General features: G+C 42.4%; 1 long non-coding RNA gene across 4 annotated transcripts in view; it reads left to right on the top strand.

Moving 5' to 3' along the window:
- The first annotated feature begins 12,812 nt into the window (after positions 1-12,812).
- Positions 12,813-20,525, top strand: part of LOC114805907 — a 138,834-nt gene continuing 131,121 nt past the window's right edge. For 3 of the 4 annotated variants that reach the window (XR_005661186.1, XR_003754016.2, XR_005661187.1), the window contains exons 1-2: positions 13,269-13,354; positions 14,924-14,984. This is a non-coding gene — a long non-coding RNA (uncharacterized LOC114805907). Of the gene's footprint in view, positions 12,929-13,268; positions 13,355-14,923; positions 14,985-20,525 lie in introns of those variants that run through there. The other variant, XR_005661188.1, reaches the window with a different exon arrangement.

Genomic DNA, 20,525 nt, shown 5'->3' with positions numbered 1-20,525 from the left:
TCAGCAGACTGGTGCAAACAAATCAAACTTCCTCACTTGGGGGACAGATGAGGGAAGGTGGGCTACTGGAAGGCGTTCAAAAGAGGAGAGTATAAGAAAGATAATGTTAATGAAAAAAAATGCAGAGGAAGAAAAATGGGTGAAAAATATCTGGAGGAGGTAGTCACAAGCACCTCCCTGCAGGAGATGAGAATCAATGAAGAAATGACCCACCACGGACAACTTATCCTAGTCTAAAATCAAAATGACAAGACAAAAAAAAAAAAAAAAACCACAGTAAGCCCAAAGAGGACACAAAAATGTGGAAACGACTGACAATTTGTCCGGAAAATAGCTCAGAGTGGGGGGTAAAATTTCTGGGTTTTCACCATTCTAGTATTTTTTTCAGAACAGCATCTCGATGAGTTACCATGGCAACACATAGATATCATCTTTGCAATGAGCTAAGGCTAGAGACTACAGATCTAACCTGATCTGCCCATTCACTTCTGGAAAAGGCTGATGATGCAGGGAGGTGGACATTCAATAATAATACAGTCAATACAGGGTTCTCCTGGCCCCTCACTTTGCTATATTGACAGTTTTACGGCACTTATTATTTTTTCCCATTTTATTCTGTCTCTTTCAAACTCAAACACGCCAATACACATTCAGCTATGGATGGTCCCTTACTCAGACGTGGAGGAGAGAAGCTTAAATAATAATCGTGGTATTTGTTAAGTGCATACTATGTACCAGGCGCTGTACTAAGCACTGGGGTGAATATAAGCAAATCAGGTTGGACACAGTCCCTGTCTCACATGAGGCTCACAGTCTTCATCCCCATTTTACAGATGAGGGAACTGAGGCACGGAGAAGTTAAGTGACTCCAAGGCCACACAGCAGACAGGTGGCAGAGGCATCATTAGAAGCCACGACCTTCTGACTCGCAGGCCCGTGCTCTATCCACTACGTCACGCTGCTTCTAAATCCATTTCCCGTTTGCATATCCCTCTCCAAAATTTCCCCAACACACACCATTGCCCTAGATGTGTAGTTCTTCTAAACCGAGCGTTCACTACACATTTGGAGAGAACACCGAATGGGAACACGTCCATCTGGATAGAAGACGATTGCAATTTTGGAAGAAATGGTCCAACACATGCACTCAGAAACGTGTGGCCAACCTTGCGATTTCGAACTCTCTCCCACTAGAAGGTAAGCTCCTTGTGGGCAGGGAATGTGTCTGCATCGCTACTGTATCCCTGTAGGTACTCAAATACCTTCTACTGACCGTGTTTGTCGGGAAACTAACCTCACACTCTGGGAGAAATGATTGCTTTGTCTGCTTTCTTCTTAGATGAATTTTTTAGGGGCAAAAGAATATTAGCTCCTGCGGCTCCAAGAGCTAATATCTAGTTTCAAGGAAAGTGGCTAGAGACAGGGGGAATAGTAATGGCCAAAAGACTATTTGTGACCTGGGCAAGTGGCTCCAGTGGAGGTTGGGGGCTAGATTACCTTCTACCTATATCAGTTGTTACTCACACCGTCAGCCAGGCAGCCTTTTACATTTCCCATATTCCCAGGACAGGGTGGGTAATGGTAGGTTAGGAAGCTTTGTTTACACTGATTAAACAATGGGATGGAAAATTGAGATTCCTTGATGAGTAATTGAAAAACAAACAGCTTCAATTTCTGCACAACAAATGAACTATAAAAAACCAAGGCATTACTTCGGAAGGCATTAATAATTTCTGTATGATCACATAAACAGGCTCGCCCTCCCCAACCCCCCGCCACCCTCCAAAAAATCACACAAGCTTAGTAGGCAGTATTTGTTAAGGGCTTACTATGTGTCAAACACTGTTCAAAGCACTGGGGTAGTTACAAGTTAATAAAGTCAGTTAGACAGTTAATGGAATGCTGCCCCCCTGCTCCCCAGGAGAATTAAAGTAAGGAAGAGTAAGGCTTAACTCAACAGATAGCTTTGCTTTTCAACCTGGAGTGCTGAGGGAAAATGTGTGGGCATTGATTAGATGAAAGAGGCACGCCTGAAATAAATGAAGGGGGAAAAACATAAAATAGAAATCAACAGAAGTGACAATAATTTTGGTAGCCTGAAGTTTCATTTCGCAGCACCACATTTCATTTTTATGGGCAGACAAACCTCGGACCAGAATAAATGGCACGAAATGTCTAAGGAGATCTACTGGCATAGGATTCACGGCTCTCCTGCAGGGCTATTCTGAATGCTGGGGAAGACAGCCTCTTTCATAATTTAAGATAATAAAAGTACAAGCTGCAAGAAATCCTCCGTGGTCCACACTGGACGGTTCCATCACCGATGAAAAATAATAGATTTGGAGATAATTGAAAAATAAAAAAAAGTGACATGAGCTTTTCTCATTCTAAATTGGAAGTGTTTATAAATAGACAATGTCGTAGACGCTGATGCTGTTAGCGCCAGGTGGTGTGTGACAAATAGAGCCGGCATTGCCAACTCCCCTAATTTCAGAATAGTAATGTGTTAGACTCTCCCTCCCCGTGACTCTGTAAGGGTTGGTCCCTGAAAACCTGTAATATACAGTCTTCTCCTAATGCCCAACTGGAGAAGCAGGATGGTGTAGTGGTTTAGAGCATAGGCCTGGGAGTCAGGAGGTCATAGGTTCTAATCCCAGCTCTGCCACTTGTCTGCTGTGTGACTTTAGACAAGTTACTTCGCTTCTCTGTGCCTCAGCTACCTCATCTGCAAAACGGGGATGGAGACTGTGAGCCCCACGCGGGACAGGGACGGTGTCCACCCTAGTGCTTAGTTCTGTTTCCGGAACATAGTAAGCGCTTAAATATCACTATTATTACTATACATATGACTGAACACAATTTTATTTATTCTGATTTCACTGCTTGTGACTATTTCTTTTTTACCTCATTATGTCAGCTCCTTGTGGGCAGGGAACATACCTTGCAATCCCAAGCATTTAGTACAGTGCATATCTTCAGTAGGAGTTCAATGAATAGTGTTTACTACAAAAATTAGCCCCTCCATATTTTTTTTAAACCACAGAAAGTTTATTATTCCACATCTCCCATTATATTCAAAAAAATGATTTTGAGTTAAGGTGCATAAATCCCGTCTGAGGTTTGAAACACCTATCTATTCCTGTAAAGTATAACCGGTCAGCTAGAAATTTCATTTGCTAGAAAGAACAAATTTAGTTTTCTCTGGGGCTCATGCTATCGTTCTGGCTCAAAAGTCTTCTCATATGGTCTTCTCATATTTTATATTTGGTCATAACCAAGAGACTGTAGACAGGCAAAACAACTAAGTTCAAATCTACAAAAGTCTATTTTTAAAACCTGTTTTTATTGACCCAAGTAGTAAACCTGACTGGGTATTTTATTTATGTGAAGTAATCTTCAAAAAGTATTCTAAAAGCTTAACCTGTTGAAACTGGAGAAATCCGAATGAAAAATACAACATCCAGGGTCTCCAGTAAATTCAAAACTGCCAGCAAGTATTTGAGAATATCATAATGTCATCATACGGGTGTACAGTTTTCTAATGAAATACCTCCTTTAATTAATAAAAAGGTCATTAGGCAATAATTTAAAAGCAATACTTAATAGCTGATGACCAATATTTAGACACTTTGATGGTGTTAGAAGACTATTCCTTAATTCTAATTGCCACAAAAAAATTCAAAGTACTCCTCATTACACTTTCTCCACCATTTATTTTATGACTCAATAATTTATATATTGCTTATGTATATTACAAAGCCGACTGAATTGGCTCTCCAAACTAAAACCAGCTCAGATAACGATAAAGCCTCGGACAAAAGGCAAATTTGTACAAGGGCCTCAGATAACTAAACCTGGTGGAATTCAGTTTTCAGAATCTGAATCTGAAGTAGCAACTGTCCCAGATATTTTGAGCTTCTCATTGACCATCACATACCGGTGTGCAATACTCAAGGGATATACGGATCTTCAGATGCTCACAAACGTACAAAGACACTGAATTGCTTTGTGCTGTCTTTTCTCAGCTTAAAAAAACCTCCAGTGAGCCTCCTTTGAACATTTCTCTTTCGCTCCCCTAAACGGTCAAATAGGATGCTAGCAGAGGTTAAGCCAGCAACAGAAAAGCACCAAATTAATACTATGATGGAAAAAAAAAAGAGGGGGCTTGGAGAAAAACCCAGCCAATAGTCCTCTCCCATTATCAGTCTTCCCCATCCCCCCCTGAGAATGGGGGTAAGGGAACCCAGACTCCAATCAATCAGTGGCATTTATTTACCACTTTGCAGGTGGAAAGCACTGTAAGACTGAAAGCTCCTTGGCAGGGAACGGGTCTACCAACTCTCTTATGCTGTACTCTCCCAAGTGGTAAATACTGATTTCTGCCCATGGTAAGCTCTAAATGGATACCATCGATTGATTGAAGAAATATCCTCCAATCGTACACTCATTCTGATCAGCGCTAGTCTCCAATCGGTTAAGAATTAGAAGCGGGGCTAATGGATAGATCATGGACCTGGGAGTCAGAAGGACCTAGTCCTGGCTCCGCCAACTTGTCTGCTATGTGAACTTGGACAAGTCACTTCACTTCTCTGAGCCTCAGTTACCTCAAATGGGGATGAAGCCTGGGAACCCAGTGTGGGACAGGGACTGTGTCCAACCTAATTACCTTTTATATACCCCAGCACTTAGTATAGTGCCTGACATAAAGCATCTAAATACCACAATTTTTATTAAATTCCTATTAGTGGGCTATTTGATACTCCATATCTCTTCCTTGAATTGAACTTCTAACCTTCATTCAGACCTATCTAAAATGACTGTGAAATTCCAAAATACAGCTGTAGGGGCAGTAATTCTTTCATAAAATACAGAGAGATAAACTAATTTGGAAGACTAATTTACAAATGATAGAATACTAGTCACTTAAGAACTGTATATATTTTCGTTACCCTATTTATTTTGTTAATGAATTGTACATCGCCTTGATTCTATTTAGTTGCCATTGTTTTTACGAGATGTTCTTCCCCTTGACGCTGTTTAGTGCCATTGTTCTTGTCTGTCCGTCTCCCCCGATTAGACTGTAAGCCCGTCAAACGGCAGGGACCGTCTCTATCTGTTGCCGACTTGTTCATCCCAAGCGCTTAGTACAGTGCTCTGCACATAGTAAGCGCTCAATAAATACTATTGAATGAATTAAGAACCCTCTTCAGTGAAACACGTCTATGTCATTTTTCGAGGATCCGAGAGGAGAAACGGCCCATTTCATTGTTCTATTTCTTCAATTCAGGAAGGGAAACTGCAATCGATTTATGGAAAGAGTTGGGGAGCATCAAATGGTCATGGTAGGAACTAATTTAGGATTGACCATTAGGACATTTTGAGGCACCATAAAGAATGGAGATCTTTAGACGTTTTAAAATATTATAGTTAATATTATTGCCCTATTGAGTGCCCACCTATATTAAGAAGTTGGGGAAGTATAAATGAAGCAAGGGATACGTTCTCTGCCCACAAGGAACTAACATGTCAGTGGGAGTGTTAGATATAAAATAGATTTAGAGTGATCGGAAGAAATGGTGTACAATTAAGGAAAAACACCCAGGTACTGAGAATGGGTGTAAATAAATATACAGGGATGAGATAACATGCAGAAAAAAGAAAAATCACAAACACCAGCAGGGTCAATTCTCATCCATTTCAGGGTAAATGCCAGTCCAGCGTGGGGCTCTGGAAAGCAAGAGGTTTCATTGGGGCAATTCCAGAAGAATCCCTGTTCTAGCAAAAGTTTCTGCTCTCCAATGGTATTTAAGTTCTTAGTTTGTGCCACACACTGTATTAAGCTCTGGAGTAGATACAAGATAATCAGGTGAGTCAATCTTATTTACTGCGTGCTGACTGTGTGCACAGCGCTTGGAAATGGAGGAAAAGTCAGTGTCTGTCGGATACAGACAATAGAGATATGAATACACACACACTTGTCTGACTTCAGGCGAGACACAGTCCATGTCCCACATGGAGCTCCAAATCCTAATCCCTATTTTGCTGATGAAGTAACTGAGGCACAGAGAAGCACAATGACTTGTCCAGGGTCACATGGCAGACAAGTGGAAGAGCCGGGATTAGAAGCCAGGTTCTTCTGACTCCCAGGCCCACGCTCTATCCACTAGGCCACTCCATTTCTAATGCTTCTGAAATGCCCTCCCCACCCCTTCAGACCTAAGCTTCAGCAGCCCTGGAAGCCTTCTTGACTAATTTTAGTCTCGAGTAAGCGCTACCTTAAAGCAGTGGAACTAACGCAAATATTCCCCTGCCTCCGGTATGGCACAACAAAGTAGCATCCTTGTAAGGACACTAAAACTAGTAACCGTCTTTCCACTTCACTAGATAATCCCTACTGACTTAGTCTTGTTCAAACAAGAGAGACCATTAATAATGCTAATACTCCCAATATTAGAGACTGATAATACTGACACGGAAGCAGAAACCGAAATTTCATAAATCATTCACATAGTAAACGGCTGCCAGATCGAGTGATACTATTGTCTTTTCAGCCAGCATATTAAAAATCCCTTTCCCCTTATTGCTAAAGTGGCAAATATTTGTTTATTCTTTCTGTTCTATAAATTGACATAAAATACCTAATTATTGCACTAAATAATTTCATTTCAACTCTGGAAGGGATGATTATGTTCACAGATATAAATCAATATTTCATACCTGTGTATTTTATAAATGATTCAGATACACACGGTTACCAGCCATTTTCATTTAAAAATGTTCGAGAGATGGTGGATAAAGACTGCTGAGTCGGGTGTTCCTCATTCAGCACCCATTTCTATCCAGGAAAAATAAACTGCTTTGGTCTTCCTTTAATGTATTTCAAGTGCCTGTCTGTTAGCTCTTTGAGAGAAGAGGTCATCTATACTATATTTCTGTTTTCCTCTCCCAAGGGTTTAATACAGTGCTCCGCATGACGTGCATGCTACGGATCGACAAGTTAAGCAGTGAATGGGTCTGGGAATAGGAGGACCTGGGTTCTAATTCCAGCTCTGCCACTTGTCTGCTGTGTGGTCCTGAGCTAGTCACTTAGCTTTTCTGTGCTTCAGTTCCCTCAGCTGTAAAATGGGGATAATATCCTACTCCCTCCTACTTTGACTGTGAGTCCCTTATGGAACAGGGACCATCTCCAACCTAATTATCTCGCATCCACCCCGATATTTAGTAATGAGCCTGGCAACTAGTAAGAGGTCAACTAACTGCAGAAAACCCCTAATTTAATAAATGAATGGGGCAATAGAGAAGCAGCATGGCTCAGTGGAAAGAGTACGGGCTTGGGAGTCAGAGGTCATGGGTTCAAATCCCGACTCTGCCACTTGTCAGCTGTGTGACTGTGGGCAAGTCACTTACCTTCTCTGTGCCTCAGTTACCTCATCTGTAAAATGGGGATTCAGACTGTGAGCCTCAAGTGGGACAACCTGATTACTCTGTATCTACCCCAGTGCTGAGAACAGTGCTCTGCTCACAATAAGCACTTAAATACCAACATTATTATTATTTTTATTATTATCAATTGATTGCAAACAGGGAATTGTGGTGGCCAAGGTGATCATGATGGCGCCTAGGGGCGAGGAGCCCAGTGAGACTTATATCAATCTAACCCAAATCCCCTCCCTGCTGAGGGATGGGAGGTGAGTGTCCTGTCAGAGTGTCCCCCTCATCTTCCTTCCCCCACTGTGGACCGCTTGACTTGTGTCCAGAGAAGGGAGATGCTGGAGAGCACACACGAGTTAGCCTCCTGGTCCCTGTTACTTGCTCCCAAAGGGACTTCTCTTCAACTCTTTTGAAGTGACACTGGAGACCTCATAATAATTGTGATATTTGTTAAGTGCTTACTAGGTGCCAGGCATTGTTCTAAGCATTGGGGTGGATACATGCCCATGGGACACTGTCTCTGTCCCACAGTTTCCCAGGGAGAAAAGCCGGCTCTGCCTCAGACACTTGAAGGATGGCTCCACGGAAAAAAGGCAATCAGCAGTAAAAACATGCCTGCAGAAGATCAAACAATCGGTCAATCAGTGATATTTATTGAGCTCCTACTGAGTGCAAAGCACTGGCCCGGGAGAGAGTAAAAGAAGCAGAACAAGAGAAAGGGGGTGTAAACGGCAGCTGGATAACTTCACCTTGAGGCATTTGCTCACTGGGTGGGCAGATGATGGAATCAGTTACTAAAGGAAGGCAGAACCACTTAACTGCCACTGTCTATGGCTACATTCAGTGATGCTAGAAGGCCAGTTTTCATGGTGAGGGGCATGCAGCCTCGGAAGAAATGGCTGTGCACATGCATACGATGAAAGACAAAGGGGAACGGCTACAACACAAATCTAACTGCTACAACACAACTCCCATACTGTAGGGCAATACTGAGGAGTAGCAAGGTGGGGGAAAGAGCACAGTCCTGGAAGTCAGAAGACCTGGGTTCTAATACGGCTGTGCCAATTGCCTCCTACATAATAATAATAATGTTAGTATTTGTTAAGCACTTACTATGTGCAGGGCACTGTTCTAAGCGCTGGGGTAGATACAGGGTAATCAGGTTGTTCCACGTGAGGCTCACAGTTTATCCCCATTTTACAGATGAGGTAACTGAGGCCCAAAGAAGTGAAGTGACTTGCCCACAGTCACACAGCTGACAAGTGGCAGAGTCGGGATTCGAACCCAGGGCCTCTGACTCCCAAGCCCGGGCTCTTTCCACTGAGCCACGCTGCTTCTCTAGACGTGGGCAAGTCACTTCACTTCTCTGCGTCCTAATTTCCTCAGCTGTAAAATGGGGATTGAATACCTGTTCTCCCTCCTATTTAGACTGTGAGGCCCACGTGGGATTGGGGACTTGTGTCTGACCCGATTATCTTCATTCATTCATTCGTATTTATTGAGCGCTTGCTGTGTGCAGGGCACTGTATTAAGCGCTTGGAAAGAACAATTCAGCAACAAATAGAGACAATCCCCACCCAACAACGGGGTCACAATCTAGGGCTTGGTATTCATTCAATAGTATTTATTGCACGCTTACTATGCGCAGAGCACTGTACTAGGCGCTTGGAATGTACAATTCGGCTTGGCACTTAGCAAATGTTTAACAAATACCACAGCTATTATTAATACCTTAAATTGCTGCAAGCTTCTGACTGAACCATAGAGCTTAGCACAGAGTTTAAAACATAGTAAGTGTTCAGCAAATACCATAATAATCACCCAGCTGGTTTCTCCCTAAACTACTTCTTTCTCTGCCTGGAATTGGGGGAATTGGTTGAGTTCTTGAGGGCCTCTCTAGGCGGATTCCATTTTCCCTACTGCCACCGCGTTAGCTCAAGAAGGGGAGAATAAATCTGCTTATTATTGGAACCTTGACCAACGAGATAAAGGGAACGGTGGGATTGAACCAAGAGAAAAATAAATTGTTGCTGTGTTCTCCTGCAGTGTTGCTTTTGGAATTGGTTGGTTAAAGAAACAAAAATAGCACCCTACATGAACACAAGAGGAAGACGGGGGGAGGAGGAGAACAGATGATATTTATGACTGACTGAGAATTTCAGTCTCAGCAGCTTTGACGGGCTCACTGGAAATGGAGATAGTTGAATTAACAGATGGTAGGCTGCTCTTGTCGGGGAAGACAGTCCTAAGCATGAGTTTAATTGAGTGGTTCAGAGTTGTATAAATTAACACTTTTTAGAATACTCAGGTGTATTTTCTGGATAAACATTTAGTTTTCAAGGTCCTTCCAGACAAAGGCTAATTCCTCTACTTCAGAAATTATGCATTGGAAAACTGAAGACTCAAAAATCGGTTTGAAGAAATGAGATGGAAATTTGTTAGCACTATTCCTGACTCTTATGATGTTCTTATCTATGTTCTTCTGTTTGAACAGTTCCTAGAGGCAAACATCTGCTTATTTGAAATCTTACTAGAAAATAACTTCATTTAAGTCTTCCCTCCTACACATATATGCACATTTATATGAAAGAGTGTAAGAGTCTGGAGGGAATTAAAGCAATAGAGGATTCTGAATTAACCCATTTTTTATTTTTAGGAATATTCTGTAGTAATTACACTTAACTGCATATTTAACTCTAATTTCCCATCATTTTCTCCTTTAAGATCTCTCGGAGATATTGCAATGACCCCTACAGTTTAGGTGATTCAGTGATGTGGCACACATCACATCCTGGGAGCCACATAGCCAGAAAGTGTTCATTAAATTGGCATTTGTAAACGAAAGTGTAGGGAGCAAGTCACAATACAAAAACTGTTCTTTCTAGAAGAGAGATGATCCTTTTGAAAGGTCTGTGCTAGGAAGGCAAAGCGGAGAGAAATAGATTCAGGCAATAGTACTTATTGAGCCATTACAATACGCAGAGCACTATTCTAAGCACTTGGGAGAGTACAGTGCAACAGGAATGGCAGACACACTCCTTGTCCACAGAGAACTTAAAGGGGGGAGACAGACATGAATATAAATGTCCTCCCTTTATTCTTCCCCACTCCCACAGCATTTATGTACATATCTGTAATTTATGTCCGTCTCCCCAATTTACATTGTAAGCTCCTTGTGGGCAGGGAGTGTGTTTATTGTTGCATTACACCCTCCCAGGTGCTTAGTACAGTATTCTGCACCCAGTAAGCAAGCGATAAATACTACTGAGTGAACATAAATAAAGTACAGTTGCCAGCAAACTGTGTATGGCACTAAAAGCCAAGAGTAATTTTATTTGAATCCTGTTGCAATGGGCCCTTGAGGTATTTTAACTGAACTCCAAACTTTGCCCATCTCTAGCCTTCTGCCAAGGCATGGAAACTCTCCTGCCTCTTATCTATCCAGAGTTTCCACTGGAGTTGGATGAGTCCACCCTCCAGCCCCCCAAAATGGTGATTTTTAGGCCTGTTTGCTCTTTGAAGCCTTCCCCCTCCCACACCCCTAAAATGCCTTTCCCCATTCACCCCCACACTAAGAGTGGAGCACCTATAGCATTGAGAATGAGCTAATGCCTTCAAACATAAAAGATAAAATGAGATGACTTACCCTGATGCTCAGTTAGAAGAATACAGCTTTAGAGCAAAGCTACCTCCACATTAAAAACCTTGAACAACTTTCTCCATCCAACCTATACATTCTCAATAATCTTCGTGCTTTGGCCAGCTGACCTCCTCCATTTCCTGAACCTCAGCTGGGTCTCATTCACCCTTCTCAGTTCCTTCTTAAAGGGGGCACATGCCCTCACAAAGTTGAAAGACAAATGAATAAATAGCTGAGTAGCGTTTGGCTCAGTTGCTGGGCCAAATGGGGTCTTTGTGGAAGGAAAGAGAAAGATACTCACGTTTAGGAAGCAGTATGGCCTAGTGGAAAGAACATGGGCCTGGGAGTCAGAGGACCTGGATTCTAACCCAGCCTTTATCAATTACTTGCTGTGTGGCCTTGGGCAAGTCACTTAGCTTCTCTGTGCCTCAGTTTCTTCATCTGTAAAATGGAGACTAAATTCCTGACCACCCTCCTACTTAGTCAGGGAGCCCCATGTGGGACAGGGACTGTGTCCCACCTGATTACCCTATATTTACCCCAATGCTCTGTACGTGGTTGACAAACAATAAACACTTAATAAATGCCATTATCATGGGAAGATAACAAAATTGCAACCCCTCTAGACTATACCAACCGTGACCCTTGGGCCATTGTGAAAATGATGCCTTACAATGACTTCTTTAAATCTAATAATAATGTTGGTATTTGTTAAGCGCTTACTATGTGCTGAGCACTGTTCTAAGCGCTGGGGTAGACACAGGAGAATCAGGATGTACCACGTGGGGCTCACAGTCTTAACTCCCATTTTACAGATGAGGTAACTGAGGCACAGAGAAGTTAAGTGACTTGCCCACAGTCACACAGCAGGCAAGTGGCAGAGCTGGGATTCGAACTCATGACCTCTGACTTCAAAGCCCGTGCTCTTTCCACTGAGCCACACTGCTTCTCAATCCATGCCATTTTTATCAGATTCCTAAAAGAGGGATACTAACCTTTAAATTGATGGGTCACACACAGCATGAGAGAAGAACTTACGGGTTTATGGAGAGTTTTTTTTTTCCATTAAATATTCTTCTCTTCTTTCCAACCAGCCCACCGCAGGGGTTGGGGACTGGGAAGTATCCTCTGTCTCTATTGCACTGTACTCCCCTAAGCGCTTAGTGCAGTGCTCTATACATACTAAGTGCTCAACAATTAAGGGCTCTTTGATTAACACAGATGGGTGCTAATCACCGCCCCACCCCTAGCTCTTCATTTGGTGCCTTCAGGGGGGATTTTGTTGATTTAAGTGACTGGAGAAGGTGGGAAGCTCCTCAAAGAAGTCTGGGGCTGAAGCTGGAAATCAAGCAGTCCTCCATTAAAGTGCTATTTCTGACCCGGCCGAGAGGGGGAGTCTTCACGGGGGCACCTCCGCGGGGCGCTACCACTGGAGGGTGGAGGGGGGAATCCTCCCACCTCCGCCTCCCTCAAAGCCCCACAGCTAATCTTGTTTCACATGAATAACGCTCGAGAGGAATCTATTTTTATTATAAAGTAGAAGGAAGAATGAGAAAACGTCTCCCCTCTTGGGCGGGGTCATCCTGACTTCTGCTCCCCTAAGTTTCCCCCCCTAAAGACAAAAGGTGAACCGGCCTGGCTCGTCTGGCCGTAAGAACGTGCTGCAGGGCATGAAGTGGAGGTGGTTGGTGCGCATGCGTGCTTGTTTTTTTTGTGGGGGGGGGAGAGGTCAGGGTTCATGGTGGTGGTTCTCATTTAGGGCGCTGCCCTTTTTTCGCCTCCATCTCCCTGTTGCGCCCCAGTTATATCCACTTCAAACGTCCAAAGTGAATGAGGGCACCTGGGAGCTGGTGCAAGGTATGTTGATGAATTGTAATGGAATTTGATTCTGGTATATTCTTTTATTGTTCTTTAACTGCTCAGTCATTAGAAATCCAACACTCCCTTGACATTAGGTCCACACTGTCTTATTATATGCTTACTATGTGTTAAAGTTAATGGGGTAAGTATAATAATAATAATAACGTTGGTATTTAAGTGCTTACTATGTGCAGAGCACTGTACTAAGCACTGGGTTAGAGCCAGGGTAATCAGGTTGTCCCACATGAGGCTCACACTGTTAATCCCCATTTTACAGATGAGGTAACTGAGGCACAGAGGAGTTAAGTGACTTGCCCACAGTCACACAGCTGAGAAGCATCAGAGTTGGGATTCAAACCCATTATCTCCAACTCCGTGCTCTTTCCACTGGGCCACGGATATCACATTGTCCTTCGTATGTAGGTGGGTATATAATTATGGTATTACCCGTGTATGGGGTAAGTATATCACATTGTCCTTCATATATAGGTGTGTATGTAATTATGGTATTTAATAATAATTATGGTATTGGTTAAGTGCTTACTATGTCCCAAGCGCTGGGGTAGATACAAGGTAATCAGGTTGTCTCATGTGGAGTTCACAGTTTTAATCCCCATTTTACAGATGAAGTAAATGAGGCCCGGAGAAGTGAAGTGACTTGTTCAAGGTCACTTCAGCAGACAAGTGGCAGAGCTGGTATTAGAACTCCTGTCCTCTGATTTCCAAACCCGTGCTCTTTCCACTAAGATACAGGTGTGTGTGTGTGTGTATACATACATAATTGGTAACTGAACTTTTGATATCTGCTCCCCTGTGGTTTACCTTTCCATTGACAAACCTCCACTGCTCCTGCCACACTGACACGTGTTTTCCCAGGTGACTTAAAGCAAGAAGGAGTACCTGCAGTTAGAATCAATAAGTGGTATTTTTGAGGGCTTACTGTGTGCAGAGCACACTAAGTGCTTGGAAGAGTACAAGAGAGCAGAGTTGGCAAATATGTCCCCTGCCAACAGGGAATGTACAGTCTACAGGAGTCAGGCATTAATGTAAATAAATAGTTTATAGATATGTGCATGAGTGTGGGAGTGAGGATGGGTCGAATACCAAATGCCCCAAAGAAGTAGAGAATCCTGGCTCTGCCACTTGTCAGCTCTGTGACTGTGGGCAAGTCACTTAACTTCTCTGTGCCTCAGTTCATCTGTAAAATGGGGATTAAGCCTGTGAGCCTCATGTGGGACAACTTAATTACCTTGTATTCCCCAGCGCTTAGAACAGAGCTCTGCACACAGTAAGCACTTAATAAATACCAACATTATAAATTGTGATTAAGATTCTGAGCCCCATCTGGGATGTAGACTGCGGCCAACCTGATTAGCTTCTATCTACCCTAGCACTTAGTACATTGCCTGGCACATAAGCACAAATACCATAAAGAAAAATACAGATTGAGGTAGTGGGAGAAGGTGAATTCGGAAGGAGAGACAATATAAACTGGGTTTTAGTCAGAAAAGAGAGTACCGAAGAGGGAGAGGGCTGTTAAAGCCCATGATCAGAAGTTTCTGTTTGGGATCGGGAGGAATGAAGAGACTCAGGCAATGTGAGGTGATTCCAAATGTCAGTTAATAATGCTTTGCAGCTGGTAAGGACTTGGATAATCAAACTTGCTTTCCCAGATGGCCTTTAGTAGTCCTTGTCTTGGGAAGTCCTGTTGAAGCAATGACAGTGAATTTACTACTGTTAACATTTTCTCTATTTCATATTTATCATAGTGTACTTAGGTTCCCTGTACAGTATGGCCTATTTTCTAGCAGACCCTTTAGGGTGGGGACTGATTATAAATAGATACTCTAAAAATCCCTCTTAACGACCTCATTGTGAATGACAATAGTTCCTTGGCTTCATGTCATCCTCTTGGCAACACTGCGATGTAATTTAATGCCCCCATATTGCTAAATGACAAATTTTTCCTAATCACTGAAATTTATCACATAGAGCCGCACAAGCTTGGGACTGTCAAGATATCACTGCAGGAAAAAGAGAAATACACCATCAGGTAAATATTCAATATTACAAGTGTTGCTTTTTTAATGACTAACACTGAATTATGTATTGGGAAACTTTAGTATCATTCTGTTGATCTGCATCTTGGGGGCATGTGGGGGAATTGAAAATGGAAAGAGACATTCATCTTCATGATTTACGGTTGCCTGTGTAATTTATGAGAGGAGAGGAAAACAAGTTAGTTCTGCGGGTCACCCTTAATGAGTTAAAATGCATTCTGTATTTCAACCCCTGACACTGTTGGGTGTCAGACAAAGAAAATAGATTGTCAAATGGTTGGGAGTTCACTTTTGCTCCAATTAAACATCAGAAGTGGAACATTACTTTGCAATCATTGCTTTGTTTAGGTAGTAAGCATTTAACTCTCCACAATTGAGGATGAGGAGACCTATAGCCTGGTTACAGATGTCCTGAAATGTTGCAAAAAAACGAATGAGGCTAGTCAGCGGGGCAATCCATTCAACTACAAATGCCTAAAGGGACACAAGTAACAAAGCATTGAAATTACTTTCAAGGCCAGGTTATTTGCAGCCATGTTAAACAGCAGTGTGGAGATGAGAGCCTGATTCGATGACTTATTGACACTGCAGTGGTAGTAAAGCTGAAGAAAACCAGGAACAAAATCTCATGTCGGACAAAGTTCGAAATAGGAATAAAAGAAGAGCAGTGTGCTCAGGAAGGGGTTGACTTCCGAGGAAAAATCTAAAATATTCTAAATAAGTTTGACAGACCTAAAGATGACACCTAGCTATACAGGTTTGAAGCTTGCATTCATTCGTTCATCATCGTATTTATTAAGCGCTTACTGTATGCAGGGTACTGACTAAGTGCTTGGGAAAGTACATATAACAGTAAACACATTCCCTACCCACACGAGATTACAATCTAGAGCAGGGGAGACAGATATCAATGCAGATAAATAAAATTACGGTTATGTACCTAAGTGCTGGGGGGCTGGGTGGGAGGAAGCAAAAGGAGCAAGACAAGACAACCCAGAAGGGAGTGGGAGATGAAGAAAAGTGGGATTTGTCTGGGAAGGCCTCCTGGAGGAAATGTGCCTTTGATAAGTCTTTGAATGGGTGGAGAGGCAATGTCTGTCAGATTTGAGGAGGGAGGGCATTCAAGGCCAGAGGCAGGACATGGCCTAAGGATGGTTGCAAGAGCATGAGGTGGAAGCACAGTGAGAAGATTAGCACTAGAGGTGTGAGGGCTGGGTTGTGGAGGAGAGAAGTGAGGTGAGGTAGAAGGGGGCAAGGTGACAGAGAGCTATAAAGGCAATGGTGAGGACTTTTTATTTGGTGGATGGGCAAAAACTGGGGTTTTTTGAAGCGGTGTGGGGGTGACATCTCCTGAACGATTTTATAGATAAATGATCTGGAGAGCAGAGTGAAGTATGGGCAGGAGTGGGTGGAGGCAGGGGGTCAGCAAGGGGACTGATGCAGTAATCCAGGCAGGATAGGATGTGTGATTGTATTAACGTGATAGAAGTTTGGATGGAGAGGAAAGAGCAGATTTTAGCGATGTTGTGAAGGTGAGACCGACAGGATTTGAAGAGGGATTGAATATGTGGGTTAAATGTCAGGGAGGAGTTAAGGATAATGCCAAGGCGGTGTCATCTATAGTGATGGGAAAGTCGGGGGTAGGGAGAAAACAGTGTTAAGGAGCTCTCTTTCGGACATGTGAATTTGAGGCGATGAAAAGAAATGTTTAGAGTGGTCTCACAATGAGTTCCTGGAAGGGGAACTTTAAATACGGCAAGAAAGGATCCTTACAATGACCCAATAAGGCTGACCTCATTTTCCAACTTGCATGAAGTCACACAGCAGGCAAGTGGCAGAACTAGAATTAGAACTGGACAGTTTTTTGACTCTCAGAATTGAATATTAGATGAGAATTGTGAATTTCCCTAGAAAGGGCTTAGAAACGATGGAAAACAAAGTAGATGTGCTCCATTGTCAAAGTTGGTTATTTTGAACACTGTTTGTACTTCTTATCTTAAAAAGAAATAAATGCAGCAGCACCCCCAGATGCGTAGTGAGATTGGAAGCTGCTGCATATTGACTTGCAAAGGAACTTGCGCATTGAATACTAACCACTTTTAGTTTCCATGTTCCAGCCTAAAAGTCAACTCTCAAGCGTCCCAATTTTCATACATTTCAGGTACTGTCTTGCCTCCTAGCTAGTGCTACGCTCAGTTTAGGTTGTTTATCACAGCAATCTGAGAATTTGCACTGTAAGATCTTTTCACAGAAAAGAGATTGAACGGTAGGTGGGAAAGCCTCCAGTATTTGTTGATGCAGGGGGGAAAGGAATCAGAACCATTGGGGCCATCAAGGGATTTAGGAATTTGGATTGCAATTTTCATGTAGGGAGATTTTCACTGTAGTTTGTACAGGAAACTTTCTTTGAGGGTGGGGAAAAAAAAATTGTCACATGGGTTGTGGGGGGTGGCGAAGATCTAGCAATACAGAACAAGACTATAAATCTCAAGTATCAGTAATAATTTCTAAATCATGTGGATGCATTACAGCGCCCTGCATATAGTAAGTGTTCAATAAATACCGTTGATTGATGTGAAAACCTTTAATAAATAGTCTTTATCCTGAAGTGGAATTTTGTCCACTACAGTGTGAACTTAGAGGCAAACACTGAGTTGGATCAATCTATGATATTTATTGAGTGCTTACTCTGTGTAGAGCACTGTATTAAATGCTTGGGAGAGTACAGTACATCACTGTTAGGAGTCACGCTTCCTACCCACAATGAGCTTAGAGTCAGTGAAGCTCCAGGAGCTCTCTAATTTTGCCTTTCTTACCATTTATTAATCAGAATGTAAGATCAACCATAAACAGAATCCTGTACCACAGAAATCAAGGTAATCCACAAACAGTAATGGGTCCTTTGATAATCAGATTCATACATGCTGTTATAAAGGCAAACTCATTCTTAGCACAGTTTTTATTCATGTTGTGGTTTGCTTTAGGGTGTACTCTATTTTCCGAAGTTTATCGCTCAGCCATAAACCATTTTCCATCCTAACCCATGATCAAAACGTATTTTTAAATACAAGTTTATCACTTCCAAAATGAGGCCAGCAGTTTATAGGATGCGATGGATGTCTTTTTAGAGCTGTATATTGCTTTAAAAGACTCCATTTTACACACATAATTGTCAAACTGCTTTGATGTTTAAAGAAATGATGAGATTAGGCAATGGCTTTTTAGAAAACAGCAAAGATAGTTAATTTGGAAAAGAGGATTTTACGTTCAATCTGTAATTGTCATAAATTTACCTACTCAAAATATCTGCTTTCATGAAACAACTCAATACAGAAGCTCCCCAAATGCCATTTTGTTCTTCTGAAGAAAAAGTACCACCGGTTATATTTTACTCGGAAACAACAATAACACGGTATGCTTCTAAGACAGCTTTAGGCAGAGAGCTCTAAAATCTGAACCCAGTTTAAGCCGAGGTCCACAATAGGAGGTGGATGTTTCTGTGGTGGTTTCAATTTAGAAGAGTGTGTTGGGATCAAGAGATCAATCAATTTAAAAGACATTTTGAAAGCAAAACCTTGCACTAAGCACTTGGGAGAGTTCTACAGAAGCTAGACACATTCCCTGCCCTCGAGGAGTTGTCAGTTTAGTGGATGAGGCAGACAAAAATAATTTACAAACGGTGGGAGCAGAAGGAAGTGTAAGGATGTTACATGTAGTAAAAATATCAGGATGAAAGAGCTGAACGATTGTATATAGTACACGTATATTTAAGTGCTAACAATGAGGACAATTTTTAAGTGCTTCCTACGTGCCAGGCACTGTACTAAATACTGGGGTAGATACAAGCTAATAAGATTGGACAGACCCATCTTTGGCCACCATTTATTGGTTTCAAGAATTACCATGTAACCATGTAATAACTGGGAAGTACTTTAAAGCAACTTGGGTGGAAAATGCCAGGCAAGAAGAAAGCGGAGACAGGAGGAGAGCAGAGAAACCAAGTAGCCCAACCACATGAATGCTTACATACTCTGTTTTGCTATAATGCATGTTTTCACTGCACATTTACTAGAATATAGTCAGGGAACCAAGGAATGTTTGTTGACCAGCACGACCCTGCTTGGTTGTGGCGTGCTGTGGTGTCCAAAGTTAGTTGCGTGCGTGAGGAAGGCAAAGGACCGGCCTAAAATAAAGGCATTTCACCAAGTGGGGGCTATACGAACCATTTTTTTAAGCACTTATGTGCCAGGCACTATTCTACGCACTGGGGTAGAGACAAGGTAATCAGGTTGGACGCAGTCCATGTCCCACATGGGGCTCACGGCTTTAATCTCCATTTTACGCTTGAGGTAACTGAGGCACAGAGAAGTGAAGTGACTTGCCCAAGGTCACACAGCAGATAAGTGGTCCTCTGACTCCCAGGCCCATGCTCGTTCCCCTAGGCTTTCTGCATGTAGGGCACATGTCTACCAACTCTGTATCGTACTCTCCCAAGCGCTGAAAACAGTGCTCTGCACACAGTAAGTGCTCAAGATGAATGATGTAGTGATATACGGAACACTGTCAGCATTTTAACATTAAATAAATACATAATATGGATCAGGAAGTAGGGACAAATTTTTTCCCACCTCAAAGTGGTCACATATCTTTAGCTGGCCTTGGAAATGGTGGAACAGAGAACCCCCTAGAATAAAATGACGATAAGAACAGATACGGCTAAGATCTGTGCATGTAAATATATTTTCCCCTTATCCCACTGAAGTGGATTAGAGCTGTAACCAGTAGATGACTATCACTGACTGCTGGTCCAGACTCAGGAGATCTTGACCCCTGAATGAACTAGATTCCTCCATTTTGAGAAGTCCAAAGAGCCAATTAAAGAGAGAAAGCTACAAAGATGTTAACAGGAAATAATTATGCAGATTTTATTATTCTTTAAGTTGTTTACTGTACACGATAGAGCATAATGACTCCACAGTTCACTGTGTGAGCAACTGAATGTTTCCCTAGCTCATTTTCTTTTCTTTGCCCTCTTGGAGCCCTTATGCTAAGTGGTGGGGGAAAGTCAAATAAAGGCATTGGGATTTTAGCTTCACACTTCAACATCTTACACATACAGTCTAAATGGCTCCTCAAATGCACCATTCAGAAAAAGACTACAAATAGAATCTGAGGTAAAAATTGAAATGAAGGACTTTGAAGAATACCTAACTCTTGCACGTTATGTCTTGCAAGCTATTTTGCGCATATATCATGGTATTCAATAAGCACTTACTGTTGTCGGGCACTGGGCTAAGCGCTGGGGCAGATAGAATTTAATTAGGTTGGTCACAGTCCGTGTCCCTCATGGGCCTCACAGTCTTTGTCCCCAATTTACAGATGAGATAACTGAGGCACAGAGAGTTATATGGCTTCCCCAAGGTCACATAACAGATGTGTGTGACACCCCTTCCTCCCCCCAAGGCCGTGAAATTCCAGTAAAATTAGTTTCAGGGATGGGTGTTGACTCAAGTCCCAAGGTTCCCTGTAGTGCT

This window comes from Ornithorhynchus anatinus, chromosome 20 (genome assembly GCF_004115215.2).
Source record: "Ornithorhynchus anatinus isolate Pmale09 chromosome 20, mOrnAna1.pri.v4, whole genome shotgun sequence".
Classification (NCBI taxonomy): Eukaryota; Metazoa; Chordata; class Mammalia; order Monotremata; family Ornithorhynchidae; genus Ornithorhynchus; species Ornithorhynchus anatinus.
Note: the sequence above shows the minus strand (reverse complement) of the source record. Positions and strands in the feature narration are given on the sequence as shown.